Below are 12200 nucleotides of genomic sequence, written 5' to 3'. Positions count from 1 at the left end.
TGGGCACAAACAGTTGTTGCACTGAGAGATTCCATAATGCCAAACCCTTGGGATGTGCAATCTGCCCGGAGCACTTTGCATTAGCTCTATGACTTTTTCCAAACATAATGACCTTGGTCATTATTTAAACGACTGCTGCTCAGATTTTCATCTGGCCTGTTCCAGCAGCAGTTTTGATGTGGTGTTTCTGTCTTTTCAGACTCCTGCTGTGGCTCTGGAATGGGTTTTTAATCCCTGTGAGCAGCAGCTAATGACAGAAGATCTCGTGGACAGGTGAAGTGACACCAAGCCCTGCCTGAACATCACAGGAACTGTGAGAGAAAAGCTCTGGACATTAGACTCGGTCTGGGATGTGTTTTAAAGGGAAGGAGGAACGATCTGTCTGACCTTTTGTGCTTCTCCTCCAGACTCTGTGCCCAGCAGTGCTGGGCTGCTGTCACCACCTCCCTCCCCAGCTGAAGAGCCCAGCATCTCCTGGTGGTTCCAGGGCTCTCCAAGATGTTTTAGTCCACCCAAGCTGGGCTAGCCAAGGGTTCTAAACCCTTTCTGCTAATCCAGCTCCTATCACCACCACCCTTCACACAGCCATCAGGGGCACCATGCATGCTGACCAAGGGGAGAGAGGCCACCTGTGCTCAGCTCTGGAACCCCAAGGAGCAGAAGGACAAGGAGCTGCTGGACTGAGGCCACAAGAGGCTGTGAACACGATCAGGGGGGCTGAAAACAGGCTGAGAATATTTGGGTTAGTCATCCTGAAGAAGAGAAGGCTCCAGAGAGAGCTCAGAGCCCTTTATGGATCCTAAAGAGGCTCCAGGAGAGCTGGAGAGGGACTGGGGACAAGGGATGGAGGGAGAGGCCGCAGGGAATGGCTCCCACTGCCAGAGGGCAGGGATGGGTGGGATATTAGGAAAGAATTCTTCCCTGGGAGTTCTCTTCTCCTGACATTTTTTTTTTCAGTTGCTCAAGGCTTGTTCAAATCCCTTTCCCAGCTCCAGCTGTGCCAGCTGCAGACCTCACCACTCACCCTGGGATCTTTCTTCCAGGGCCCAGGTCGGGATGAGGAGCTCCCAGGGAAGACTCTTTCACACCACGGTGCCCAAATCCTAAATTGTTTTGCCTCTAGGCTGGCCTAGGGCTTGTTCCAAGACACTTTCCTCTGTCTCATTCCCTTCCAGCTTCAAATACAGTGCAACTGAACACTGAATTTTGCTTAGGGAACACTTCAGGAATATTCTGTAAAAAGAAGGGATGGACAGATGGAAGGAAATGCAGAATATTTCCCTTTTTTCCTGTGCACTCGATGCAATATTGTGATCAAATGATTTCTGCTTGTTAGATCCCAGATAATATGGGAAAAGGGTCAGAATCCACACCCTAAAGCAGCCCTGTCCCATAGAATCATGGAATCATTAAAGGTGGGAAAGCCTTCCCAGAAAGCCACCAAACCATGTCCCCAGGCACCGCATCCACACGTTTTTTGACCACTTCAGGGATGGTGATTCCATCCCTGCTCTGGAAGCCACTTCCAATGTTTTACACCCCTTCCAGTGAAGAATTTTCCCCTAATATCCAATCTACAAACAATGATTAATTTCTCACAACTTTTCAGTGCCCAGGCTTAACCTAGACCTGGGTTCAGCTCCTCAGTGAGAAAAGCCAAATCCTCAGGCAGCACCTTGGGAAGCTTTAAAAGACTTTCCAGGAATTGTGGATTTGGCTTCAGTGTCAGAAGAACTGCTCAGCATCCCTTGGTGGCCTGGGTTAAACGAGTAAATAAAGAGTTTTTATTTACTCTTTTATTTATTTATGTTAAACCCCTCCTGGAAACCTGGCCAGGAGTGCAGAAGTGGGAGTGAGGCTGAAGGTTTGTGTTTGTCTCCTTAAAAAGATTGGAAACAGCTGGATTTTCATCTGGTAGCCCTGTTGCAATCCCAAGGAGGACAATGCAATTATCCACCTGAGTGCTAATTGCAGGAGTCAGCCAGTTGTGCACAAATGGGGATATTTATGATCCATAATGTACGGGTCTGGAGCCCCAGTTCATGGCAAGCAGCTGGTTGTTTTCCAGGAGACAGCTGTTCTTGGGATTCAATCCCTGGTTTTTCCAAATGTCACAGGAAGAAACATGGCATGTTAGCTCACAGTTGCATAAACTGCTCCCTGGAATTAATAACATTTCAGAAAACCACACACAAATTTGCATTATTAACAAAGATTACTAATTGCCATTGCGATGTTTCACACTGTGACCTGACAAAAGCTACATTCAAAAGTGACTTTGAGTCAGCACAAAGCTATTTTTTACTCTTAATTTTCATGTTATTGGAAGCTCCATAGTAAGTCTCAATTATAAGTTAGATTCTGCCTCATTCAAAAGAATCTTTAATTCCAAACAGGTACTACTTGCTCAGTGTTACAGCAAGAAAAGTTTAACTGGGGTAAGAACCCATTTTACAAATTCCAAAGTCAAAGAGAGAGAGAGACAAATAAATTAAAATGCCAGCCTAGAGCGAGGGCAGGTAACACTTTCTACATGGCAAATAAATAAATAAATATTAAAAAATATTTTTTTTTTCCAAATGCAAGTTTTTATTTCTCATTGAAAGAAGTGATCCATGCCTTTGAAAACACCACGGGACAACTTTGCCAAACCAAAGTCTGAGATTTTCAGAAAAGAGGTGAAAAGTTGAGCTCTAAATCATCTTAGCTTGGCCCAGGTCAGAGGAGATCATTAAAAGATCAAGTCCCTTTTTCAGTGTCTCAGGAATGAGCTTTTCTTCTCTGCCTGGTCCTCATTTTGTTTGTACAATTAAAGCTGAGTTTTCAAATTTGAACTGCCTGACCTATTGGAGCAGCAGTTTTAAACTGAATATGGCTTTACAATACTTTCACAAGCCCCCAGGAGAACAGAATTTTCTTGCCATTATGCCAAGCCTGCCTTCTGAAAAAAAAAAATATATAGATATATATCTTTGTTTTAATAAAAAAAAATGAAATGAGAGCACATAAATAGCAGAGGGGACACATTCCACCAACCTGGGCTGCTCCAAGCCCTGTCCAGACAGGCTTTGGACACTTCCAGGGACCCAGGGGCAGCCACAACTCCTCTGGGAACCTGTGCCAGGACCTCTCCACCCTCCCAGGTTAAAATTCCTTCCCCAAATCCCATCTAAAATCATTTTCTCTCATTTTGAAGCCATCACTCATTGTTTTATCACCACAGTCCCTCTTCGGCTTCCTTGGAGACCCCTTCCAGTGCTGCTCTGAGGTTTCCACACAACCTCCTCTTCTCCAGGCTGAACATCCCCAAGTCCCTGAGCCTGGAAGGATCACCAGCCATGGAATCACCTGTGGGAAATAGTAAAGGCAAGAACACTCAGAGAGCTGTAAAAGCAGGCCTCAGGAACAGAAAGAACAGGAAACTCAGAACTAGCTACAGCTGCAAAGCCTGAAAGTAGAAAAAGTTACAATAGCACAGAAAGCAAGGGCGTGAAACAATAGCTTGAGTTTTAGGCTTGGCTAAGACAGACCTTAAGACTGCAGAAAAACATGCTCAGCAAGATAGGAGAAGGTTTTAAGCTTAAAAAATGGAGTATTGGGTATTGCTAATAGAGAGCAAACAAGCATTGTGTGCAGCAGGTGTACCTGGGCTTTAGTGACTGCCTGGAACAGCTGTCTGTGAGCTTCAGCAATGTGCTGCTGGCTAGGAAGTGTTTAAAATGCTCTGCAACAGAGACATCTTTGGCTGCTGCTGGCTGTACCTGAGCTTTTGCCATCTTTCTGTTGTCTCAATCCTGTACTGAGGCTGATGCTGCGATAAAGCTCAAGGAAGGGATCCCAGCAGTCCTGTCCTGTTGGTGAAAAACCCCAGCACCCCACCCTGGGAGAATGGGGAAGGAATCCTCCTGTGGGAATGGGAATGGAAAGGCTGCCTGATGGGGGGCAGCAGCAAGAACCCCTGATGGATTCAAGGGAAGGTGCAGCAAGGGGAAAGAGTGGCTTGGAAATAAGTAGCTGCTGTGAAATATACAGCAGAAGTTCTTAAAATGACTTTAGGACACTTTAAATATCCTGTTGGCTCATCCATTAAAATAACATCATTGATTGAGCCTGTTCCAATGAACTCCAAGCATTTTTACTTCTGGCTACAGCTCCTTCCTTCAGCATAAAAAAAACAACAGATCTGGGATTTCTATTTTTAGCCAGAATTTTAACTTTAAAATAGCAAAAATGCAAGCAGTGAGAAGAGGTTTTCTGCTTCCATCCTACTCACTCTTCATGGGTTAATTCTTCATTAGTATCAGTGCTGAAGGGGAAATCAGCAGCACAAGGAGGATAGAAATATTAATGTCTCAATTTGGGAGCATTTTCACCATGATTTCTTTTAAGTGCTATTGCTCTAAAGGGTCACTTAAATGCATGTATTTACATATATAGTAGAGATAATATTTTGGCATGTATTTCCGTGGCATTAATTTACAATATTTTTGCTGCCCTATAGAGTTGTGGTTCAAACAGAGAGTGGGAAGTTAAATGTTGGCAAAAGCTGTGGCAGCAGCTTTATTTAGTGTGTGATGCAGTCAGATATTCCTACAGGGCAACCTTTGAGCCTTGGGCAGGCGGGAATATAGATCTGATCCTGGATATGCACTTACTAATGGGATAAGTTGGAACTTAATTACCTGCTTGTACTTTCAATTATCTGACTGAGCACGTGAGCCTGGGATTTAATGCACCCAGGACCTCAGGGAGCCCTGGGAAGGATGCAAACACACATTCACACACTGCTCTGGCCAATTTCTCCTTCTGGTTCCCAAAAATTAAATCATTTCAAAAACAACAACAAGGATTTAATAATTCTTCCAATTTTCCTGGCTCGTGTTTTACAGGATGATTTCGCGATTGAGGCACTAAACTGAGGGGGAAATTAGTTCAGTTCAGCTCCTGGTTTTGCTCCAGACTGCTCGTGTCACATCAGGGAAGTCATTTAAGCTCATGGTACCTCAGGTCCCATCTGTGCTGTGGGAGAGACACAAAAAAACCTGAGGAGAGTGTCAGACACAACAGCAATCCGGCCTGGAGAAATGCCCACGCTGAAAACAGCTTTGCATTCTCCTCTCTGCATAATTCACAGGTGGCCACTTCATCACCTTTAGCTCTGAAGGATAATTCACATCAGCACGAGGAGGAATTAAACATCAGTACCTTCATTCTGAAGCATTTTATACACGGTGCTTTGAGATGCTCTTGGTCTAAAAAGCCACAAAAATGCAAAGCAACGGGGAAGAAATCCTTTGCTTTTAACTAGTTCAATAGGAATCCTTAATTCCTAGCACTTCTAAAGGCCATTTTCTTCTTAAATCCACTTCTTTTAGCTTTAAAACCTGGTAAAACATGCCAAGTAAATAGCTAATAGCATGTCTGGGCTGCATTCACTGCTGGGATCGCTCAGGAGAGCACAGGGGTTTCTGAGGGAGCTTTTAACTTGCAGACCACGCTGGAAATCCTCCACGCCTGGCTTTTGTGGAGTGGTTCATTGTTGCAGTAAGGTAGGAAAATTATATAAAAGTATAAAAGAAATGCCTCATAAAATCAGGCCTGCTCTGTTAGATCAGTGGCTGGCCTGTCAAGGCAGCACTTTGCAAGTTCCCATGTGAAAGCAATCCTGGTGTGAGCAGTTCATTAACAGAACAATCTATTCCTGAAAAACAACTAGCACTTACATAAACATTAAATCTATCCGTGAAGAAAATACGTAAACAATTTAAGAATAGAGAGATTTGATGGACAAATAAAACACCTTTTACTAACCAATAAAGTAATTGGCAAAAAAAGCTTCTGAACAACTGGAGTCCCACACGAGGTCTGTAAAATTGGAAATGAGTTATGTGATTAAAGAAGAGGCTTTTTCCTGCATGAAGAAAATGGAGTGTCATGTGATTTATTCTGATAGTTCATCTTCCCTGGTAACCCAGCAGTGCCTTGGCCTGTTCATCACCTGATCCAACTCAATAAAGCAGAGGAAGGGGTGCATTAATTAGAGGTGTGATGGGTGAATCTGCCCTGCACCGAAACAGGGAAAACTGAAGGGAACGAGCAGACCTGGTTACTGGCTGGAGTCACAGGCTGGCTGCTGTCCATGGCCAGCCCAGCTGCCCCCATGCTGGAATGGTAAAGGTTGGAAAACATCTCCGAGGTCATTGAGTCCCAGCATCAACCCAGCACTGCCACAGAACCACAGCCCCACGTGCCACATCCAGCCTTTGGGGCACTTCCAGGGATGGCAACTCCACCACTGCCCTGGCAGCTGTGCCAGTGCCTGATCATCTTTTTAAGGGGAGAATTTTTCCCTAAAATCCACCCTGAGCCTGCCCTGGCCCAGCCTGAGGCTGTTCCCTCTCCTCCTGTCCCTGTTCTCTGGGATAAGATCCCAAATCCCCCTGGCAGGAGTTGTGCAGAGCCACAAGGTCCCCCCCGATCCCCCTTTTCTCCAGGCTCAGCCCCTTCCCAGCTCCCTCAGGAATTCTCCAGCTCCATTCCCTTCCCTGGACACACTCCAGCCCCTCATGGGGAAGCCCAAAATCCAGTGCCCATCTTTTGGCCATTAACTGGTGAAATTCATCTTGGCAGTGCCCAGGACCAGGTGAAGAAGAGCCACAGATGTCTCCAAGCCTCACAAGGAAACACCAACCACCAGCTGGGCTCTGATGAAAACAGGACAGATTCCCATGGGCGTGATGGAGCAGATTTATCCGTGGGGCTCCTCTTTGTGGTGGGAAGTTCTGATGAAATGAGAAGTGAGGATGGACAGGACACAGCCTTGGGCTGTCACCTCAGGCTGCCTCTCCCGTCCCTCCCAAATGCTACTTGGAAAGAATGGATGGGCCCAGGTGTGAAAGACAAAAGGCAGGCAAGGAAAAAATTGGAGGGCTGAGAGTTTGTGGGGCATTTTCAACCCAGAAGACAAAAATAAGTAAAAATAGGCCTGGGAAAAGAAGTGAAAATGCAGATTTTTCTCTTTTTTTGTGGCTCCACTGGTGCTGGAGCCACAGCTCCTTCTGCAGAAGCCACGGGGAGACTCAGGGTGGTGCTTGCAGAGCTGCAGCCTGGATTCAAATGAAAGCCCAAACAGCAGCATCAAAAACAGTCTAACAAATACCTGCCTCAAACTGGGAGGTGTAATGAGGCATCCTTTGTAACACACACAGAGCCCTGCAGGAACTCGTGTTTCTGGAGTTCTGTAAGAGTGTTGTGATTTAAATTTTATACATTGCTTGGGTTTTTTGCATTTATCTCGGAATGCAAACAGCAGCGCTTTGGACTTTGTTCCTGTCTTCACACAAAATGCACATTGGATTTCTGCTTCTAATGAATTATTCTAATTAAAGCCATTGTTTTTATTTGTTACAGCCTGGGTTGCTGTCACTTCTTCGGTTTTTGGCTTTGTTGAAATAACAAAAAATCCTTGAGCTGATCCAATTTATCGTTCTTAAAATTTAATCACAGTTACTCAGAACTTACAACAACAACTAACAAGAGAGAAACTTTTCCCATATTCCAGCCTGCACAAATATTTTGCCTTGATGTCACCAGGAGATTTTTCAAGAGGGATTTTAAGCTGGAATATCTGAATTTTAAGCGGATTTTTCCTGTAGATGGCACACTGAAAGACTGAGGGGTGAACGTTGTGAAGAAGGAAAAGGAGTGGTAGGGAGAGCCTGGAGCAGGGATGGAGAGGTGGAAAAGGAGATGGGAGAGGGCAGCCAGCAGTGAAATTTTGGAGAGCAGGACAGAAGAGGCTGCAGGATTTGCTGGCACAACCTGACCAAAAGAAATGTTTGTGATTTATTTTTATGGTGGAGATAATTTATTGTTATTGTTATTGTTATATTTAATAAGTGCAGTGTGGAAGGAGCCAGAGGAAAGAGGAATGGAGACAGCTGGAGGGCTGATTTACAGTGACATTTGAGGATGAGAGAATACTGAGAAAACAGCAATTCTGTTGGGGGGGGGAAAAAAGGAAAGACAGAAGGAGAAAGTGAAAAAAATTCAGATTTGAAGGTCATGATCAAGAATTCCTGTACCTTGTAACTAAAGCAGAGGAGATTCATGACCTCAAGTACCTGCTCTGTAGTAAACTAGAGAGAATTATCTTTGCTATTCATGAGTTTTAAAAGATAACATGGAATAAATTAACAATTTAACTCTGGATTCAGCAACTCCTTAAATGCATTGCATGTACAATCTGAATCTCCAGTACAGGCACCTTCTTACCTGTTTTTTTTTTATCCTTTCTAAGCAAAATTCAGATTTCTCTTGCAGCACTTTCCCTCTTTTTTATCTTTTCTATGCCAAACACAGAGGTCTAGAAACCTGTATTTAAGGTTTTTTTTTTTTTACTAAGGCTATGAGGTTTTCATATTTTATATGAAATATTCATATTTTAGTCTGCTACTGGTGTTTCTCTGATTGCTAATAAAAATATGTACCCAAAAGACAATTACATGCAGTAAAGAAGGAATGTAATTACATCTAACAATGGCAAAAAATGGATTTTTTTAATGGATCTCTACCACCTTGGATATTTAGTCAGAATTCACCTTGTTAACTGCAAATACAAAGGTTGGACTTAATGATCTTGAAAGTCTTTTCCAGCCTTAATGATTCTCTGACTCTAAAGACGTGTGGTCAGCTGTGACTCAAATCCTCATTCTTCAGCCCACAAATTCCAAATTAATCTCCAGGGGTTTTGTTCTGACAGTTTTACCTTCCCTGGACCCCAAAAGGGAGGAAAAAAAAAAAAAATCACTCTTATAATATCACTGACACAACTACTGCAATATATTCCCCCAGAGAGATCAATTATTTCTTATGTTCACTAATGATACAGCAAAAAAAAAAAAAAAAAAAAAGAAAAAAAAGGGAAAAATCGGCAAATTTCGTCCAAATGAAATTAGGAAATCACATACAGCAAATAGAGACATTAGAGATGTGAATGACAATGAACTCAAATGCTTCAAAATAACATAGCTTTGGGAAAAAAAAAAAAAAAAGATTGGAAGCATGTTAATGGGAGGAAGGGAATGGAAATGAGGATGTGCTGGAGCGATGAGCACTGACTGATGGAATATTCCTGAGCTGGGGCAGCAAACACGAGGCTCTGCCAGCACAAGGGCACCAGGGCTCAGCTAAATGAGCCAAAACCCAAAATCTTGGGCCACAGGCACCAAGTTTTCACTTGATTCTCAGAGTTCTGTTATGGGTTCTGCACGCAGGGTTTGTGACAGCAGTAAAAAATGAGGACAAACATCATTTTGCTTGGAAACTTTTACAGCAACACTGAGGAATTCAGGATTCCTTTCATTAGCAGAGGGTAATAAAGGATGGCATCGAGCGGGGATTTATGCACTGCATCTTTTAAGATAAGCACTGCTTAGAGTACAAACTGTTCCTTGATAAAAATCAGGTGACCACAGAGTATCCAAACTATTTGCAGGATACAGAAATAATTACAAAAAAAAAAATCCTTTTTTTTTGGGTCTACCCCTGGTTGGTCAGCTCCTTAAAACAGAGAATTATTAATATTAAAGCACTCTATCACTGAGAATTTGCTCCCACCTCAGTGCTTGTTTTCCTCAGTCTCCTTTAAACCATCTCAGCCACGAGATTTGTCTCACAACTTGGAAGCTTCTGCAAAAAAATTGCTTTTTGTTTCATCCTAAGGAGCTGCTGGGGCTGCCACAACTTGGTGTTGTGCTAATATTTGATTTATGGGATGGGAAATATTTCAGGAGACACAAGAAGCGAGTTGTTGGTAGAAATTCAACGTTGTGGGTTTGAGGCAGCGATGATTTGTGTTATTTGGAGGAACATCACTTTGATTCCTCTCCAAACAAGCTGGCAGCAGTGATTATTCAGCACAGCAGTGAAAATAGATATTTACTGACACAGAACTAGATATGTTCATTAGAAAACTCATCTAACAGAATGATATTTTTGCAGTCTGAGGGTTGGAGATTGAAAATGAATTAAGAGCAGCATCAGTCATTGCTTCACTAGCAGCGAGATAAAGATTTTGGGAGAGGGTTAAAGAAACAAAAAAAACTTGGTAAATTTGAGTGAAAAATCAAAGTTTAATTCTCCTGGACAATCATCAGGATCTGCCAGGCTTGACAGAAGGGCCATGGAACTGTGAAAGGGAAAAATGGAAATCTGAAACGAGGCAAATTCTGCCCCATCTCTCCCTGAGCTCCCACATTTACTCATTTACAGATCTGTCCTCTCCTCATTTGTCACCAAATTTTACTGCACTGCAAATGTAACAAATAAAGATCAGATGTGCTCTGGTTTATGGGTCAGAAATTTCCCTCAGAGCTCAGAAGAACCTTCAGCATGACCCCAAATGCTGCATGGTGATGATTTTAGCCACAGTTCAATAAGCAAGACTAAATTTAAGATATTTTGTGGAGTTTTTTTTATAAACAGATCCTAACTGCAAAAAACATGAAACTTACAGTACTCATTAAAAGGACAACTTCAAAGAGCAGCATTTAACTCTCAATGAATTAGACCTTGAAATGCTGGCATTTGAAATGTGAGGAACTCCTAAAATTTTGGGCTTGTAAGCTGAAGTTTAGAGTTAAACATAAGATTTGATTTAAGACTTTAGAGAAGGTTTCTAAACTTAAGTGTTAGAAGTGAGAATCTAGATTCACAGTTTAAAGTAGAGGCATGTTAAATAAGGTAAAAGAAAGTTGAGAGTTTTAAAGTTTAAGGTATTAAAAAAAAATAAAAGTAGTTATAAAAGTAAATCAGAATTTTTGAATATAATACTGTAAGTTTGTGTGTCATGATTAACTAAGAAAGCTTACAGTGTAACATAAGTCTGTTAGACAAAATATTTAAAGATTAGGTTAAAAAACATAAATATCTTTGTTAGTAGTGTTTTATTAGTCAGTAACTCCTTCAAAGGTCTTGTAACTAAGGGCCTTGTGACTTGCTATAAAGGTGTGAGCTGAACTCACCCTTCTCACTTCTGCAGAAGATAAGAAAATTAAATTACTTCATCAAAAATAATTCAGAAGTCCTGTCTCAAACTCCTTCAAAACTCCTCACATTGAAGGAGCCCCAGAAAGAATGAAATGCTTCCCTCAGCGGGCTGGGGTTGGGGTCTGGGGTTTGGGGTGAGGAGGGCTGGGAGCCCAGCGGGATGTGCAGTCCCTGGAATCCCTGGGATGTGCAGTCCCTGGGATGTGCAGTCCCTGGAATCCCTGGGATGTGCAGTCCCTGGAATCCCTGGGATGTGCAGTCCCTGGGATGTGCAGTCCCTGGAATCCCTGGGATGTGCAGTCCCTGGAATCCCTGGGATGTGCAGTCCCTGGAATCTGACACAATCACGCTGAGCAGTTGAAATCATTTCGTTAAAAATGACAATACAGCACTGGCTTTCACTTTTATGGCTTGGCCTTTGCAAGTTAAAAGCAAACACCAAGATTCTGATGTGTTACAATTTTTAATCCCCTTTAAATGCTTTTTGGTGTAGTGTAGTCGGCTTTATGCGTGCACCATATAGCTTTTATAAATAGTAGTATATAAAAATATATTTTAAAATATTATATATATATATAATATAACAATAATATAATATAATGATAATATAATATAATATAATATAATAATATAACGACAATATAACGATAATATAACATAACATAATATAATATAACATAATATAATATAATATAATATAATATAATATAATATAATATAACGACAATATAACGATAATATAACATAACATAATATAATATAACATAACATAAAACATAACATAACATAATATATATTACGTATTATATTATATATAATACATAATAATATATATAAATGTATAATATATATTATATATAATGTTATATATTATGTTATGTTATGTTATGTTACATTTTAATAATATATATGTAATGATATACATTTTTAATTTATACTGTGTTTTCTATATTATAAATACATATTATTAAATATATAATATTTATAATATATATAATATTTATAATATATAATATTTATAATATAAATATATATATTTCTATATATTACGCAATTTAAAGCATTTTTACATTACATAGTTTCTATTTTAATGTTGTGCTAAGGCCTAACATGCTATATATAAAATATATTTTTATATATTTTTATATATT

The sequence above is a fragment of the Vidua chalybeata genome, chromosome 10, assembly GCF_026979565.1.
Source record: "Vidua chalybeata isolate OUT-0048 chromosome 10, bVidCha1 merged haplotype, whole genome shotgun sequence".
NCBI lineage: Eukaryota > Metazoa > Chordata > Aves > Passeriformes > Viduidae > Vidua > Vidua chalybeata.
This window is presented reverse-complemented; position numbering follows the sequence as displayed.